Source organism: Nyctereutes procyonoides, unplaced genomic scaffold (assembly GCF_905146905.1).
Source record: "Nyctereutes procyonoides isolate TBG_1078 unplaced genomic scaffold, NYPRO_anot_genome, whole genome shotgun sequence".
NCBI lineage: Eukaryota > Metazoa > Chordata > Mammalia > Carnivora > Canidae > Nyctereutes > Nyctereutes procyonoides.
Window position 1 is genome coordinate 31223577 of NW_026575030.1, and position 20232 is coordinate 31243808.

Genomic DNA, 20232 nt, shown 5'->3' on the forward strand with positions numbered 1-20232 from the left:
AGGGACTTTCATGGCCCCAGCCAGTAATTGGATGTGGACTACCTCTGGGAAGGAGTGCCTCAGGCAAGGAGGCTCTGTGCAGTTGAAAGCTTTTGCTGTTAACTCTCCTGGGAACTGGGGGGAACAAAAACCTCAGTCATGAAGGGGGGATCTGGGTGCACACCACAGCATGCACTATATGCCATTTGGCTCCTCTTTCCTTATATAAAAAATTCTAGAAACAGCTTGGTCAGGAATCTAGTTGGTCTCTCTTTCTGTGGAAGCTGAGAGGGATGGACTATAATCTCCGACAAAGCAACTAGTTTCAATGCCAAAATAATTCTCATCTTGCCTTCTTCTGTCATCTATTCTAGATTCCTTTCAGTACGATTAGCATTCTTCTGTTCTAGGGTCATATCTGATGGAGTGACCCTGAGGGATGTGGTGACTTTCTCAGGCCACAGCTGCTACACTTACCCACGTGCTGTAAAATTGAACAAAGGAATACTAAAAGACACTTCAGTGGATCATCCAGGCATCAAATGTGTTCTTCCCTGTCCGCATTGTGTAACAACATCCTTAACTTCTCCCAACTACCGGGATTCAATTATCCTTGCCAGGAAGCTCCATCACTTATCTGTTGGTCTCCTGGCACAAGGTGTACTCCAAATGACCAGATAAAAGCCACAATGTAAAGCTTAATGGGGTTTTCATCTCCTACTACACATATTCCTCCTTCAACTTTACCTCAGAAAGTTAAACCTAGCATTACTCCAAAATCCAGCAATTTCACTCCTAGGTATATATATCCCAAATAATTAGAAACAGGTATTCAAAAACAAAACACTTGCATAGAAATGTTCACAGCAGTATTATTCATAATAGCCCCAAATTTGGAAAGAATCCAAGCAGCCATCAACACATGAATGCATAAACAAATTGTGGTACATCCATATAATGTAATATTACTTGGCCATAAAAAGGAATGAAGTACTGATATATGTAGCAATGTGGATGAACCTCAAAAATATGCTAAGTGGAAGGAGCCAGACACAAAAGGTCACATATTGTATAATTTCATTTATATGAAATATCTAGAATAGTTAAATCCATAGAGATAAAAGTAAATTGGTTTCCAAAGGTGGGAGAGGAGGGTACAGGGAGTAACTGTTTAATGGTTTCTTTGGGGGTGATGAAAATCTTTGGAACTAGATAAAAGTAGTGGTCTCACAATAGAGGTACTAAATGGCACTGAATTACTTACTTTAAAATGGTTACTTTTGGGCCTCCGGGGTGGCTCAGCGGTTTAGCGCCACCTTCAGCCCAGGGCATGATTCTGGAGACCTGGTATCGAGTTCCACATCGGGTTCCCAGCATGGAGCCTGCTTCTCCCTCTGCCTGTGTCTCTGCCTCTCTGTCTCTGTGTCTCCCATGAATAAATAAATAAAATCTTTAATAAAAATAAAATGGTTAATTTTATGCTATACGAATTTTGCCTAAATAAAAAAAATTTTTAATAAAAAAAGAACAGGACCTAGAGGTTCCATGTTCTCTGATCTGAAGACTCAATATTGTTCAGATGGTAATTATCTTGAAATTGATCCATATATGTAATGCAATCCTTCTCAAAAGTCCAGCAGGCTTTCCCCCCAACCCAGAAACTTATAAGCAGATTGTGAAATTTATATGGAACAATGCAGAATAGCCAAAATTATTTTGGAAAATAACAAAGTTAGAGAAAGTTTACTTCCCAACTTCGAAACTTACTATAAACCCACGGTTATCAAGAGTATGGTGTTGGCATAAGATAGATACATAGATCAATGAAACAGAACTGAAAGTCTAGAGACAAATCCTTATATCTAAGGTCAATTGATTTTCAGTAAAGGCAATCTACTGAGGAAAGGAGATCCTTTTAAATAAATGGTGCTAGGACAATTAGATATTCATGCAAAAACAGATTTAGGCCCCACCTCATGCCATATCCTAAAATTAACTCAAAATGGATCATAGAATTAAATAAAAGAGCTAAACAATAAAACTTTAAAAATAAAACATAAGAGAAAATCTTTGAGACCTTAACATTTTCATAAGATCCAATTTATCTTTTCTTTCTTTTTTTATGGTGCTTGTAGTATCACATACAAGAAATCTTTGCCTACAATAAATTGGATCTTATGAAAATCTTAAAACTTTGTATGTCAAAAAAGACACCATTTAGAAACAATAAGACTGGTTTGTAGGTACGCCTGAGTGGCTCAGTGGTTGAGCATCTGCATTTGGCTCAAATCTTAAATAAAAAGACTTGCTTTTAAAATATTTGCAAAACACATATCTGATAAAGGACGGCATCTGGAATACACAGGGGTTGCCTAGCTGGCTCAGTCCATAGAGCATGCAACTCTTGATCTCTGGGTCATGAATTCAAGCCCCACGTTAGGGCATAGAGTTTACTTAAAGAAAAAAAAGATATAATACAATATACAAATAACTTTTCCAATTCAATACTAAGAAGACAAACAACCAAATCACCCAATCCAAAAAAAAAGGCAAAAAATTTTTTTAAAGATTTTATTTATTTATTCATGAGAGACACACAGAGAGAGGCAGAGACATAGGCAGAGGGAAAAGAAGGCTCCCCGTGGTGACCCTGATACGGGACTCCTGGTATCATGACCTGAACCAAAGACAGACGTTCAACCACTGAGCCACCCAGATGTCCCAAGGCAAAATATTTTAATGGACATTTTAGTAAAGAAGATATAAAAATCACTTATAAACACATAAAAAAACATGACCAACATCATTAGTCATCCAAGAATGCCTAATTTTTTTTTTTTTGAGACAGAGAATAACAAATGTTAGAAAGCAGGGAGAAGTGGGAATCCTCTTACACTGCTGATGAGAATGCAAAATGGTGCAGTCACTATGGAAAATGGTTTGACAGTCCCTTAAAAAGTTAAACACAGATTTGACATTTCATCCAGTGATTCTGCTCCTGGGCATCTACCCAAAAAAAAAAAATGAAAACAAATATCCACACAAAGACTTGTACATTTATTCTTTACAGTATTATTCATAATAGTCAAAAGTTGGAAACAACCCAAACATCCATCAATTGGTGAAGAGATAGACAAAATGTGATGTATCCATATAACAAAATACTATTCAACAATGAAAAGTAACAAACTAATGATACATACTCTGACATAGATAAAACCTCAGAAACTTTTACTAAGTGAAAGAAGCAAGCCACAAGAGACTATATATTGTATTATTCCATTCATATGAAATGTTCAGAAAAGGCAAATTTATACAGAGTAGATTAGTGGTTGCCTAAGGCAAAGGGTGGGGATGGGAATTAAATAGTGATTGGGCATGAGGATATTATTGGGATAATACTAACATTTTAAAGCTGATTTATTGTGATGGTTGTACAACTTCATAAACTTACTAAAAATTATTGAATTATATACTTCAAGTAGGTGAATTATATGCTATGTAAAATATGCCTCAATAAAGTTATTTTTAAAATGATAAGGACCTCTAAATCTGTGCAGTCCAAAAGCACAGAGACAAGAAGTAGAAGTACACAATTCCTCAAGTGGGTCAGGGAAAATAATGTTAAACTGGGACACTTGTACTTGCATTTCTTGTTTCTTAGATCCATATATTCTAGTGAGTGGAGTAAGCACCATTAATGGTCTTTAGTTTAGAGTGTGTCTTCTGTCTGAAGGCTGGTGCCCCATCATCAGAATATCATCTCCAAGCTGACACCTCAGTTGTGCATCCAAAAAGCTAATGCATGTTCCATCAGTCTAGCAGCTTCTGGGGGATGTAATACACAATAGAAGCAGTGGATTTCGTGGTCATGTGCACATAGCCATGTCTCCATTGATATAAGCAATTACCTTGGTCTGATACAACATTTGGCAGGATTCTATTCCAGTGGATCAAGGGCTACATAAACACTGTCTGGCTGAGGTTGTATGAGTAGGAAAGGCAAGTCCTTATTGGAATATTAGTCAGTTCCAGTGAATTCCTATCAAGATGAATCACAATATGGAAGCGCCCTTTGTAATTAACTTGCCATTGAGAAGCTGGTTGATCTTTCAAGAGTTAGAGCCATATTAGGATCCCAGTGCAAGTGTCTGTTGCAAGGAGGTTGGATATTCAACAGTAGCAGTAATTAGATCAGCTTTACTAAGTGGGAGTCCATGGTTTGGGGCCACACACAGCCTCCACTTCTTTGCCACCATTTCTGAGGCCATGTTTGTTGTATTTGTCCCTTACCATTGAAACTGGGCAAGGGAGTATTCTTTTCTGTCTCCATTATGTGAGAGCAGAATTCCTTCTCTTGATGATGAAGCTCAATTAGCCTTGCTAGGATGGTGACTCCGTTTATTTCTTAATATGCCTACTGTGCCAACACTGATAGAAGTTGACTGGCATCAATCAGCTAAGACATTGTTTCCTAGATGGTATAGAGTACTGGCCAAGTCATTCAGTACTGTCCATTAGTGATATATATTCTTACCTCAAAGTATTTCTCTTGACAGGCTTTGTCCATTAGGAATAATTCCCCTCATCCCCATCTTTGAGAGACATTCCTAAATGGAGCTGCACCCATGAAGTACAGCAATAGTCTACTTTTGGTTTCAGCCATATACTGATCTTACTTACTCAAACCAAATTCAGATTTTCCCCTCACCCCATGGTAGCCATAAGTATAAGGTAGGGCTGAAGTATCAGTGCAAGAGTGGTGGGTGACGTAGAAGTCTGGGCCACCTACCATGCAGCTTATTATAGCTCTCTGGCTCTGCTCGTAACTGATCCCAGATGTACAGTTGTTGTTGGGGGTCTGACAGAAGTTATGATGGGCAGTTCCGGCTGCATGGACACTTGGTATCAGGTGGTCAGTTTCTCTGATTCTGCCAAGAACCAGTAGCATACACGGAGCTTTTTTTCAAAAGGTATATAGTTCCCCGCTATAGGTAGCTTGCCTCACTTCTGAGTCCTAGGGGTCTATTTGGGTTTTCCTATTGAGGCTTACCATAAAACCTACAGGGCATTTCTCCTCTCCATGATATTTCCTGTACCACAGAGTTCCCCAGGTCATATGAACCGAGTCACTCTGATTCAACTGTAACAAAGGTGTTAGCAGATCATACAGGGTTCTCTGGATCTAAGATGGCTTTTCAGACTTTTCCCATCCTTAGGTACATGGACCAGGCCTTTCTACACCCATATTGATCAAGTCTGAAAAGCGGCTATCTCCAAGGAGGAGGCCCAACCGGGGGAGTGAAGGGCATGACTCTCCTCAGCTGAGGACCAGGCCTAGAGAGGGACTTAGCTGAGAGCACTTGGCCATTAGCCACCAATACACCCACAGCTGGGGGAATTGTGCCTTAGTTTCGAAAGAGGAATCTGGGCAGCAGACAATAGCATCCACAATCCATACTCACCTGAATTTCCCAGATGTCTTCTATTAAAGTTCTACTTAACCAGGTCTCACTCATCTTGAACTCCTGTGTCTTAAGATGTGTCCTAGATTTTTGGAGCCAGTGCCGGACCTTGTATTTGTCATCTATTCAACTTGTTGGTTTTATCCTAGCATTCCGGCTTGCAAAGTCACTTTGAATTGTGACGCTATTTTCTGCCTTATACTAGATTGAGATTTGAATTATCTTCAAATGGAAGAAGATATCAAAGGGAATGTTGTCAAGTTATTGATAAGACATCGAGGCTTGAATCCTCAGAGCAAGCAATGTTTGTAGGTTATGCACAGGTTAGCACCACTCTTTCAGCCATCCACAAGTACACTTGCCATTGTTGCCTAGCCCCAAGTTAGTTGTACATCAAGGGGGCTATGAAAATATCTGTATAATGTTTTGTTGAATTCAAGCCCCAAGTTAGTTGTATATCAAGGGAGCTATGAAACTATATGGGGGATTCCTGGGTGGCTCAGCGGTTTAGTGTCTGCCTTTGGCCCAAGGTGTGATCTTGGGGTCCTGGGATTGAGTTCCACATCAGGCTCCCTACATGGAGCCTGCTTCTCCCTCTGCCTGTGTCTCTGCCTCTCTGTGTGTGTGTGTGTCTCTCATGAATAAATAAATACATAAAATCTTTTAAAAAAAAAGAAAATATATGTAATATATGTAAAATGTTATGAATTCAATATATTTATCATTGTATCAGTTAGGATTTCCTTGTCCCAAACAGGAAAAAAACCTACCTCAAATTGTCATAAGGAGAAAGTTTACTATTATCACTTATGAAGAACACTGTAGGTAGTATGAGCTTCAGGTTGGCAGATTCAGTGACTTGTCAATGTCATCATGGATTTATGCTCTTTTTAGCTTACCTCTCTGCTCATCTTGGAGTACAGGTATCCCTCACTTTTTTAAATGTCAAGTTATGCCACTTTGCTCTCACAAAGACCTAGATTAGTCCCTATTTTTGTTAACCAAAGAAACCCAAAGAGGATTTTCTCTTTCACAAAAAAGAGTGAAAAGCAAAAATAGCATTCAGAGTTTGTGCTGCAGCCAGCCATTACAGACGCTGCACCCACTTAGGGCAGCCAGCATGGCTTCACCAAGCTCCTTCCCCGGGGAACTCCATACAGCATCTCAGCATCAAGCTCTCAGAGCTTTGAACTGTGTCTGTAAGCATCTGTGGTTTATGTTGATTTATTTCCTGCATCTGTTAGCAAGATGTGTCCTAAGGTATCAGAAAGGGCCTGAGAGTTTATTTCTGGGTTAGGGAATGCTCAAAATGTTTCCATACAAATTAATGGTCATTACTTCTTCACTTTACTCCACTTTGGCTTACAAAAGACATCATAGGAATAACTCCACTGTTAGATAACAGGGGAAACTTGTACTGGCTTTGTGCTCAAGCTGGCTCCTCACCCCCTACCTCTATTAGTCTGAGGTAATGATGGGGTAGTTCCAGGAGTCCTATCCCATACAACGATGTCCACCAGCAGCAGAACTACTCTGCTCTTCTTCATGTCATTTCTTTGCCTAGTACCCCTAGGAGACTTCTGCTTGTGTCTTATGAACCAAGAGTAAGTCACTGTTGTACGCCAAAATTCATCCTGGCAAAGGGAATGGAATACCATGATTGGCTTAAGCTTATACTAATCATTTACAGTAGAATGGATGTCAGGGTTTCCGGATCCATATTTGGTAGAACCTAACCTGTTCCCCTTTGCGAAAAGCCTTCAGCCTTCAGGCACTTCTGCCATTAGCTGTAATAGCAATAGATTACTAAGAGAGGCCGAGAAGCCCTCTGTGCTGCACATGGTTTCAATTTCCTGGCATTTAATTTCTCTAGCACTAGAAACTTAAACCCACTTAGAGAGGTTCCCTGTTTTCTTACTTTCTCACCCATGTGGGACTTCAATTCACATGGCACCTTCCTTTCAACATTAAAGGCAGTATATCGTGCTGTCCCTTTCCTCTGGCCCCAGCATCTGAAGGCTGGTTTTCATTTTCCCCACGTCCCCCTGGGAGCCAAGCTGAGTTCAATCTTCTTTTTCCAAAAGAAATCCACTTAACACTAAGCAATTAGTAAGTTTTAGTGGAATTTACTCAAGATCTGAGTAGATTGTGGAAGAGGGAAGGGACAGATTACCGTCCTCGTGGCTTTGTCCCTTTCCTATGTCTTCTCCCCCACCTTTCTCCCAAATCTCCCCATGTCTTCTTCTGTCTTTGATGCCCAGACCCTGGGAATTTCCATTCCTTGCCCAGATGGGCTAATATCAATATACTCCTTCCATACTATCTAAGAAAAACCAATTTCCTCTGTGTTTCTGCACCTTAGAAAAGACAGAAGCAAAATAAATAAAACAAAACCATAGGAACTGGGACACCTGAGTGGCTCCGGGGTTGCGTCTGCCTTTGGCTCAGGGCATGATCCTGGGGTTCTGGGATGGAGTCCCACATCACGCTCCTGTCATGGAGCCTGCTTCTCCCTCTGCCTGTGTCTCTGCCTTTCTCTGTGTGTCTCTCATGAATAAATAAATAAAATCTTTTTTAAAAAATTCATAAGAACTACCTAACTTCTGTTAATGTTGTATTATCTCACTTATTCAAAGAGCAAGTTGCCCCACGTTTGTTCTCCCAAGTCTAAGCAAAGCTTTTATATCCTTATAGCAGTCTTTAGCACTTTTTATAAAGCTCGGTTTATTCCTGACTTTAGCCTCCTTTATTTTGTTCTTGAAGGTGCATTGATAGTCTTTTGTGTTCAAGCTTATCTATAATCCCCTCTCTCTGTCTTTTGTTCATGTACCTTTTAAAAACCTGAGCTCTGCAGAGAGCACCCTGTACAACCACCTCTTTCTTTAGATGTCTCCCCCTTTATCTGTGGATTATTTCCCATTATATTATATAATCAGGATTTTATTGTTTAAATCTCCTCCCTCCCCCAAGTCAGATTCCTTTCTAAAGTCTCACATCACAGAATCACACCTGTGGTAAATACTCTTTAGAAGTGAAGAGTTAATTTGTAATGCAAATAATTACCTCTTTATTTATCTCATTTTCAAGTAGGAATTTTCATATATCAAATTTTCATAAAGACCAATTAGGGGCAAATTATTTCACACCTTTTTCCATCTCTGTCACTTATTCTCTTCCCCCTCCTACTTTGTTCCTGTCCTTTTCCCTTCCTTGCTTTCCTACTTCCTTCTAGGATGTGTGTAAGCCCTCTGGGCTTTTATCCCAGGCTCTGTTTTTGTTGAACTGAAATACTTTCTGTTCCTGCAATGGAGCAAGCCTTTGTTGGTACCTGGCAAACTCACCTACCATTGCCTCCAGAGAAGTCCGAATGGAGCAAGGGGGAAGAAAGCACTTCTAGAGGCAACTGGCTATCTCTGTAACTACTCACAACTGGGGGATTTCCATTTCCTAAATGACCTGCTTCTATAAACTTCAATCAAAGTCCATATTCTTCTGCTGACAAACTCTAGAGTAAATCTTTCCATGCCTCAGTTTCTGGAGGAGTAAAATGAGGGTAATGATCTCTGCCCTGTTGACTTTACAGAGTTATTGAGGGGGAAATCATGTGTAAGAAAATTTAGATTGGAATGTGTGCTCTATCTTTAAAAGAATATTTATTACTTGTGCTTAATCATAGGTATCTTGCCTGAAAATATCAAGGATGATATTTTGAGTTGAAACTGAGTAGAAATAAACTGTCTTGAGGGAGAATTTTTTAAATTTTATTTAAATTCAATTATTAACATATAATATATTATTGGTTCTGGTTCCAGGGGAGAGGTCAGTGATTCATCAGTCTTATATAATATCCAGTATTCATTATATCACATGCCCTCCTAAAGGTTCATAACCCAGTTACCCCACCCCCCTACCTCCAGTGACCCTCAGTTTGTTTCCTATGATTAAGAGTCTCTTATGGTTTGTCTCCCTCTCTCTCAAATCAGAGGAGTTTGTCTTATTTTATTTTGTCCTCTCTTCCCTTGTGATCCTATTTTGTTTCTTAAATTCCACATATGAGTGAGATAATGTAATTGTCTTTCTCTGATTGACTTATTTCACTTGGCATAATATTCTCTTGTTCTGTCCATGTCATTGCAAATGGCAAGATTTCATTATTTACGATGGCTGAGTCCATTATATATATGAAATCTTCTTTATTCATTCACCTGTCAATGGACATCTAGGCTCTTTCCATAGTTTGGCTATTGTGGACATTGCTTCTATAAACATTGGGGGTGCAGGTGCCCCCACATCGGATCATTACATTTGTATCTTTTGGATAAATCCCTAGTAGTACAATTGCTGGGTCATAGGGTAGCTCTATTTTCAACTTTTTGAGGAACCTGAATACCATTTTCCATAGTGGCTACACCAGCTTGCATTCTTGAAAGAGGATTTTGAGCAAGGAACATTGAGCACTGAGGGTATTTTTTTCTTTTTTCAAATTTTTGTTTAAATTCTAGTTAGGTAATGTACAGTACAATATTGGTTTCAGGAGTAGAATTCAGTGGTTCATCACTTACATGCAACACCTAGTGCTCAATCATAACAAGGAACACAGTTTTTTAAATCAAGAATTGCCCTGTCCCCACATATTCGGGGATCAAGAAAAGGCTGAAGAAGTAGGAGTGCTTAGAGATAACAATGTGATGATCTTCTTAGATGACTTATTTAACTTTTGAAAATATTATAAAGAAAATATTATAATTAATATTAAAAAGCTGTCTAGAAGACTGAAATAGAGGAGAATGGAGAGAAGGGCAAAGCTTGCTCAAAATTTGCAGAGAGGTGAAGAGTAGGAGCCAAATTGCCATGAGATAATGCAAATTGTTCTAGTAGAGTAGAAATAGGAAAGAAGGAGGAAAATAGCTTTATCAAATTATCAAGAAAATAAATTAAATGATGGTTTAGACACAAGAAAGAACAGCTGTGAGATATGTTAGTAAGAAAGAAAGAATTCAGTGACAATTCTAGAACAAAGCTGGAAAACCGGGAGGAATAAATCCTTTTAATGAAGAAGAAAGCAAAAGTGTGCCTGATAACCCCATCCCACCTACCTCTCTACTCACACCTACCACCATCGCCCTCAAACCTTTACCAGACTTTACCCTGGGGAAATGTAGGAGAAATTTCAAAGTTCTTAAATTTTTTGTTTTAATTGTGTCTAATCATAAGCAACATCATGGGGGTTGAAATCAGAATGTATGTTTTAATTCTTGTCAAAGAAAACAAAAACAAGGAGAATAAATAAAAGAGTTGGTTCTTGTTATGTTGCCCTGGTAGTTACACAAACAGAACCCCACTCACTGTTTTGCCTTTGACTGAAGTTCTAATGTGACAGGAGTTGTTCTGGGCCCCAGAGACATAATGATGAATGATACAAGTGTGCTGTCTTCATGGAGCTGCTAACTTAGCAGGAGAAACAGACATTAAATAAAGATGCATACACATGAATATATAATTATCAGTTAGGGCAAATATTATTAAGGAGGTAAGGAGGCTTTTATGAGCAAGAATAATATAGGAAACTAACCTTCTATAGATTGAGGGGTCAAGGAAGGCCAATCTGAGGAAGCAATACATACAGAGGCCTCTAGGATAGAAATAAGTTTTCAGTGAAATGAGTCTGGGGAAGATTGTTCCATGCAAAGCAATGAACATAAGTGAGGGTCCCAGAAGGGGGAAAAAAACACTTGTGAGTTTTTTTTTTTGGTTTTTTTTTTTTTGAGTTCAAGCTTTTTAAAGAAACTCTGAAGGAAAGCTAGTGTGTCAAGAGTTGTGCTATCTAATACAGTAGCCACTGGCCATATATGGCTATTTAAATTTAAATTAAATAAAATTAAGTAAAATTAAAAATTCAGTTCTTCAGTTGCACTAGACACATTTTCAGTACTCAATAACCACCTGTGGCTAGTGGTCACTCTATAAACAGCACACATGAGAACATTTCCATCATCACAAAAAGTTCTACTGGACAGCATTGGTCCAGAGCACATGTAGGGATTAAGAAAATATTTTAGATAATGTTTATACAGAATTTTCATAACATGGGAACCTTCTTATGATAAATCAAAGTTCAAAGGTTTTAAAAATATGAGTATACAAGTCAGAACAAAGAATGATCCCAAATATATTAAATATGTAAGGACTTAGAATTTTAACTCCAGCATGTAAAAAGCTTAGTAGACATTACTGCCATAGTAACCACAAGAAAAAAATCTGAACAAACTGAAAATCAGCAATTTTTCTTGAACCTATTAGAGAATTGAGGTCTCTGGGCAATGCACTACCTAGAAACCTGGCAATACAAGCAAATCCAGAAAAGGACGGTTTTCTGGTATCAGCTAACCTGGGGCAGAAGCTTCTAGAGCCATAAACTGATAGGAACTCTTAAATGGTGATTTTAAAAAATTGCTGGAGGCTGAGTATGAACTAGTGTGAGAATGAGAGACTCCAAGGGGCCACAGTGCTGGGAGGCTCACACCAGCTTTTCATGATAAAGAACCAAAAAAAATCTCTTCATATCTCTTGCAGTAGAGGGTAATATAACCATTTTGAAATATGTCCAGAGTGTTCTTCACAGCAAAGGCCTATATTACAGAGGAAGACTTTTTACTGCAGTCTTATATCACCTTGTGGGAATTAATCACCTTATGGGAATTAATCACCTTATGGGAATTAAACCCAAATCCCTCTCTAGCTTTCTTGTGTCATCTAATGGGCAAGGAGCAGGGAGACAGGGAGTAAAAACACTAAGAAGCATTCTGAAAGTCATCTCAAGGACATCTAAAGTCATCTCAAGCCCCAATAAAACACTGAGATTTAATGATAAAATTTTAGAATGTTTCCCCTCCCACACACCTTCCTGCCGTATCAACAGAATTCCAGCGTAAGAACTGGATGATAGCTGAAAGAGCTGCAAGGCACAGACTCTATTTAAGAAGGTGTTCTTGGGCAGCCCTGGTGGCCCAGCGGTTTAGTGCCGCCTTCAGCTCAGGACGTGATCCTGCAGACCCAGGATCGAGTCCCACACCGGGCTCCCCGCATGGAGCCAGCTTCTCCCTCTGCCTGTGTCTCTCTGCCTCTCTCTCTCTCTCTCTCTCTCTCTCTCTCTCTCTGTGTGTGTGTGTCTCTCATGAATAAGTAAACACAATCGTAAAAAAAAAAGAAAAGAAAAAAGAAAGAAACTAGGCAAGCAACAAGAGAATGGAATGGAATATTTAAGGTGCTGAAAGACAAAAATACCCTTATCTGGATTAAATATTCACAATAATAAGCAAATTCTAAAAATTAAATTTGACTATACCTCTCTAAGACATGTATACCTACCTCTCCAAGAGCCTGAAGAATTATAGATAATCTTTAAATTGTTGTGAGATATCAGTTTGTCAGTAATAATGCTGAAGTTGTTATTCTGACACTATTCCATATGTATGTGTGTGGATGAGGCAAAATAAGTATTTAGACTGATGTCATCAGGACCTAAGTTTTTAGTGTAAAGAGATAAATATAAAATATGAAAGTTCTATAAAAACTCCATAATCTAAATTTGAATGTGAAATCACTGTATTTTCTCCTTTAAAAAATGTGTATTTCTTTTCTCTTCCCACTAAAGAACTTAGAAGCAATGACCATAAGTTTAGCAATAAATACTCTTAGAACCCAGATTATAGCCACTAAAAAAGCACTTTCCAATAAAAGGAATCAGAGCTTCTTTGGAAAATAATCAATTCCTGTTTGGGGGCAGGAAATCTAAAATGTGACCCTGGAACATCTTAGTATACCAGAAAGAAAAAACTTTAAAAAGATTGAGGTTGAGTCAGAAAGACCCAGAAGCCTATAGGATGGTCCCTCCACTGGCCAAAGTGGAAACAATTTGAGCATCAAAAAAGATAACTGGAATAGTTTTTAAAACAGTAAATGATTAAAATTCATGAATTCATTATAATATTTAAAACAATTTTTTTTCAAATCCTCTTTGGACACTTTTAGAAGATGCCAAAAAACCAACCCATTCTTTGACAACTGGTAAACAAAGGAAAGAATCATTCATCCTGTAGAATTTGAACTTCACTATAACCAAAACTTTGATGAAGGGAAGTTTTTTTTTTTAATATAAATATTCTTACTAATAAAGGCAAAAAGAACAACAGACTGTCAACTCAGGCTGCCATGCCAGAATATCATAGTCTGGGTGGCTTGAGCAACAAGCACTGATTTCTCACAGCTCTGGAGGCTGGTGGTGCCAGCAGATTCAGGGCCTGGTGAGAGCCTTCTTCCTCTCACCAGGAAGTAGACGGCCACTTTCTTGCTGTATCCTCACAGGGTGGAGAGAGAGAGCTAGTTTTCTGGTTTTTTCTTCTAAGGACCCTAACCCCCTCATGAGGACTCTATTGTGATCTCATTTAACTCTAATTATCTCCCAAAGACCCCACCTCCATACTATCCATCATATTGGGGTTGGGGTTTAACAAGAATTTGGAGGAAAACACAAACATTTAGTCCATAACACCCTGTAATGAAAGAGTGGATCTGGGGATTGATCACTAGTGGCTGCTCAAACCATTAGGTGAGAAGCTAATGGAGTACTAGACACAGGTGGATCAGGCTGTAACACTGGGACTCCCGATCAATCTTTAGCAGCACAAAAAGTGAACCAAACATTATGTGCCTCCCCATGGAAGAACACACCGCCAGCTATGAAATCGTCTTGCCAAACATAAATAAATAAATAAATAAATAAATAAATAAATAAATAAATAAATAAATAAATCCTGAAACTGATCAAGCCTCTAGATCAGCACTAACCAATAGAAATATGACATAAGCTACATGGGTAATTTAAAATTTTCTACTAGCCACATCTAAAATGTAAAAATAAATAGGTGAAATTAATTTTAATACTATATTCTAATTAGCCCAATATATAAAAGTATTATTATTGACACATATTATCAACGCAAAATTATTAATATTTAATATCTTTTTTATGTGTTATTTCTAGCATCTATTGTATATTTTACGCTTGCTTATCGCAATTCTGAGCAGCCACATTTCAAGCACCATTCAATAGCTGTGTGGATGCTAATTCAAACAAAACAACTGTAAAAAAAATTATGAGAAGATGGAGGAAACTTTAATACCATCTGGGTATTTGGTTATAGTAAGGTATTATTCATTTTTTTGTATTATTCATTTTTTAAGTGAAATAATAGTACTGTGTTTGCATTTTTAAAAAGAGTCCTTATCTTTTAAAGATACATACTGAAATATTTATGCATGAAATGATAAAATGTCTGAGATCTGCTTCAAAATAATCCAGATGGGAGTAAGGGGAAGGGATAAGAATAGGAAACACAAGACTGGCCATGAGCGGATTGGCTACCACTAAGAAAATGGCAGCAGTTTGCTGTTTAACTGTCAAGGAATGGAGAGGGTCTTGTTTACTGAACCCACTGCAAAGGAGATAATGGAGATAGAATCAGCTTTTAATACATCAATCACTTCTGACTCCAGGAATGATATAACATTGGCTGGAACACCTTCCCTGGCTTCGAAGCCAATTGTTGGCAGTATCTCCCCTATGTTCCCTCTGCCACCCTGCATCATCCCCGGTGCTGAAGGGAAAAAAAGATTGTGGTTCTAAATCTGCTCGGTTATGTGAAAAAAACGAAATTTCAAAGGCTTTCTGGGAAGGAAACAAATGTTTCAAATCCAGCATGAGCCAGAGTGTTTCTTTGGGAGAAGCTCACAGGAAGGAGACAGCCTGAAACCTCCAGAGGAAGTTAAATCTCGGAGGGAGGATACCGGAACTACTAGCATCAGCTAACCACCCCCTCATGGAGCATCACCTTTCTCTGGTGCTAAACTTTGAAGGTTCTGGGTTTTTGTCTTATCAAAAAAAAAAAAAGGCAATGCTCCTTTCTTTTGTATCACTTACACTGCCTGACTAGTCAGTCAGCAAATTTTGGTTGAGTGAGTCTGTGATGAATAACAGAATGATAATCAGAGGCAACAGGGCACTGGGGAGAAAACACAGGCAAATCTGGGAGGAATTCTCAGACCACTTTATTAGTGGCCTGGAATATTCTTCCCTTGGCAAAACTCTACAAGTCAAGGGTGCTCCCTACGGCCCCCATAAGTAGATTCACAAACTACATGTTCTTATTTTGGTTCAGGAAACATGGTGAGAAAAACTTTCACACTTTCATACCACGGTGCTTTGTATATCCCACCAGCAAAGTGATTGCTGTGTTGTTTTGCAATGAAGCGTTTATTTTCTCCACTAAACTGTGTTTTCAAAAGCAAAAGCCCTGACATTTTCACCTTTGAATCTCCAACATGTAGCAAATGTGGGATATATGAGCAGGCAATAAATGTTTGTAGAATGAATAGGTCATTCATCAACAAATATCACTGAGCACCTAAACAGGTTAATGCTATGAAATGGCAGCTTTTTGTGCTTTCTTAATCTCCAAAGGCTGCTACGTGGCTAGGATCTTGTTATGGACTTCAACATCACACAAGAAAACCAGCAGTACATTACTTTGCAGTGACCTACCCACACCCTTTAAAAAAATCATGACCAGAATTACTTAGCTTGACCTTCTCATGAAACATGGACTTAAATGACCTTTTGTTATTTTCTAAAATTCAAAGCATGTATACAGTGTTTTCGTTATAAATACTCACTGATAATGCTTTCTGGTCTGAACTCCTTTCCCAAACTCGATTTCCAGATGTTGTTCCAAAAAGGTTTTAAGTAATCGCAGGGTCATTAGAAAAGGTCTCTTTTTCTCATGATTATCTTCTTAGACATCAAGACTAAATTACTTTTTCAAAAATTTGTTAGAAAAAAATCAGTGACATGGCTCCATAGAAACATGTTTGTTTGTTTGTTTGTTTGTTTAAAGACTTTATTTTCAAGTAATCTCTACACCCAGTGTGGGACTCAAACTCACACCCAAGACCAAGAGTCACACGTTCCACTGACTGAGACAGCCAGGTGCCCTGAAACATGTTTATTAAGGGTGGGCAGGTTATATTATCTTTATACCCTTTGTAGCGGCTTACCTGGGCCCAAGCACCAGTGAGTGAAGAGGAGGTGGGGGTAGAAATAATAGCATAGGCTTCAGAACCAGATATTCCTGAAATCAAAGTAATTTTAAGCAGTTATTTGATTGTTTCATCCTGTCTCCTCAAATATAAAATGGGGGTAATTATACTTTTTTTGAGAGATTATGGATTTGTTGGGAGCCTTACTAAGAATACAATGCAGACTGAATTAGTATGAGTGACCCAGCCACCAGCTCAGAGGCAAATTCAGTTCACTGATTGGCACATAGTTATGTTCCTTTGATGATGAACAGTAAAAATTTCTGACATTTTGATTTTATCTACTAATATTGTCATCTAGTGATTTCCCACATTTTCTCATCTCTGAGGACAGTTTTATAATCTTCTGTAGTTGGGATATGATTTAGATTATATGAGCAAAGTAAACTTTCTAATTCTGTAGAATACATGTAATATTGGAGTTTGCTCCTGGTCTGAAAGTTCCAAGAAGGCTGGTGCTCTCTGTGGGTAGGATGTTTGTCATTGAATCCTAAGTGTCAAGAGTGCCTGACACTTATTTGGAAGTGGATAACTTTTTCTTGACTAGATACAAGAATGAATACTAGGAATTAAAGAGAATTAGGGTAAGGAGGTTGTATGTGACCGAGCAATATCTCTGGTGACAAAATATGGGAAGTCCCTGATCAAGACATTGGTTTTTATATACTGATTGGCTGGACTAAATTCCATATACCATCAAGGACCCATGAGAAAAAGATAGGGTCATCAGATGGGGCCCTGGAAGAGGAGCACCACTGTTCCCTCCTTCCCCTCTCCTAAGACAAACCAGCAACCCACAAAAATTGGTGGGCTCTTTATAATTATGGGAGGGGCAAAGGGGATTATAAATGACATCATACTTTGGAAAGGGTTGGAGACAACTTTGCCAACTTCCATGATGTCCACAGTCAAAAGGAGGTCAATGAAGTTTTTAAAAAATGTATCTACAAACACAATAACCTCAGAAAGGAATCTACTCTAAAGTACCCCCACCCTCCAACCGAGCTGACAGACAAAATTCACAGATGTCTGTACATGTCCCTAACTCTTTGTTTTTCTAGGTCACAGGACCCTACATTCTCAGAGAATAGACCACAACTACAAAATATATTCTTCTCTAGTTTGACCACAACTCACATCTTGAATAAGTCCCAGACAAAGCCCCTTGAAAAACCTGCCATCTCCAGCTCTACCTGGCCAAGAGTCAACCCCCTTCCGATACTCTCCCGCATGGGCACAGCTAAAACCCTCTCACATCCTTCAAGACCCCTTAAAAGGCCTAGCCATACAGAAACTTGGGGACCTGCATTTCTCTAGATGTCTGGCCCCTCTCCTCCCTAGGAAAGAGAATAAATTCCATCCTGCTTCTTGCTCCACTCTGTGCATTTCTGTGCTACCAGTGTTCCCAGTCACCCTAACCACCTCTATATTCAAGAATCACTATTATCTCAGCAACTAAGAAGGCTATAGCCAATACCTGAGTGGTGAAATAATATTAGTTAGGGCTGTCCAGAGAAGGGAGATGATAAATAGATAGATGATAAATAGGAGAGATTTATTATAGGAATTGGCTCATACAATTCTAGGAACCAAGAAATCTCAAGATCTGATCTGTCATCTGCAAACTGGAGGCCCAGAGAAGCTGAGGACCAGGGAAGACAATGGTAAAAGTTCTAATCCAAGTCTGAAGACTTGAGAACCAGGAGTTTCGATCCATCAAAGATAGATATCCCAGATCTAGTAAAAGAGCAAATTCACCCTTCCTCCACCTTTTGGTTTTATTCAGGCCCTTGACAGATTGGATGAAGCCCATTGAACTGGTGATAGCATCTTCTTTAGTCAGTCTACTGACTCCAATGCTAATTTTTTCCCTGAAATACCCTTACAGACATGGCCAGAAATAATGTGTTACTAACTTTCTGGGCATCTCTTAGCCCAGTCAACATATAAAATTAACCATCTTAATTAAGCACCTTGTAAATGATGAAGGAGCTATAGAATACAGAGGCCACATCCAAGCAGACCAAAAGGTAGGGACAGGGAGAAGGGCTGGGGCTGAGAAAGGAAGTCTTGCTTCTCATGTCCTATTGGACTTTGGGTTAGTCATACTCTCTGTCTGGGCCTGGGCTCCACCTCTGTAAAATGAGGGAGTTGAATAGACGATCTGTAACATTCCTTCAGGTTCTAAAATTATATTTTCTGTGTCATCAAAGAAGTCTCTTTCTGAGGAGAAAGGCTAAGCTAATTTTTCCCCCTTTCTACAATTTACATGCCTTTTTGCTTTTCATTTATATGTAAATGTATGAGTCTTTGACCAAAACAAAATTATGATCTCTGGGTCATTCCTCAGCCCTCTCACCATTAAAATGCAGCTGCAAATTTCTGGGAACAAAAAAAAGGGAAAAGAAAACAGTTACTAAGTCATCCTGACTTACCAGTTCTGGAATACCTCTAGGGGTAGCCCCGAGGACAACCAGGAGAGGTGATCTATCGCAGGAGGAAGTTTTGTTTGGCAGAGGGCTTCATCCACCTCTGGCCTTTGTTCCTGAAGTAGAGCAGAAGCTCTATATAAGAAAAACACTAATTAGGGAGGTCAGGGAGTGAAATGAGAAAATGCTGGGCTTTAGAGTCATAGTCCCTGGTTCAAATTCTGGGTCTCCTGCTTTGTATGCTTGAGCAAGTCACTTAAGTTCTCTGAGTCAGTTTCTTCTCTGTAAATGAGAGCATATCAATCTCAGAGGTCTGCCAGAGCAGTAAGGAAGGCAATATGCTATAAAGCAGAGGAATTATTAAACCAATTGTGATGCAAACAGGAATGAGACAAACAATATGTTAAGACAGAGGAGCAGAAGGCACACCACAGGTATGTAGTGGGAAGGAAACTAGTCACACACTCCTCTTTAATTATTTCAGTGGACACAACTGTTGCTGCTAGGGCAGGGGTGAGGACGCAGACAGGGAAAATATTCCTCTGTGAGGAATCATCCTTCCCTCACAGACCTGATAGTCTGGTTAAAGATGAGGCTTACAGTATTAAAGACCTGAGCAAACCAAATGCCTCAAAGCACTGGTTGTTGGTGCCTTGATAAACAAAGAAAACCAGAATAAAAGTCCCTCTTCTTTCAATCCTGAGAGTCTAGGATTTCAGAAAAGCAAGTTTTGTTTTGTTTTTAAAGATCTTATTTATTTATTCATTCACAAGAGACACAGAAAGAGAGAGGCAGAGACACCGGCAGAGAGAAAAGTGGGCTCCATGCAGGGAGCCCAATGTGGGACTTGATCCCAGAACTGCAGGATCACGCCCTGGGCCAAAGGCAGATGCTCAACCAGCTGAGCCACCCAGGCATCCCCAGAAAACCACGTTTTTATGGAAGATTTAGTTCTCAGGCTGGACCTTGAAGAATGATATGATTAGGATAAGACCATTGGGTAAAAGTGGGAGAACCCACACAATGATTGGATAGGGTCAGATTATGACAGGCCTCGGAATTCATTGGCCAACCACTCATGCCCTGGATGGCACTGGGGAGCCATTGAAGGTTTTGAGTCAAGAGTATCCTATGGAAGATAATACTCATGACAGGTTAGCCGAGTAGCAGTGAATGATAAAGATAAAGGAGGGAAAGAGGAGTGA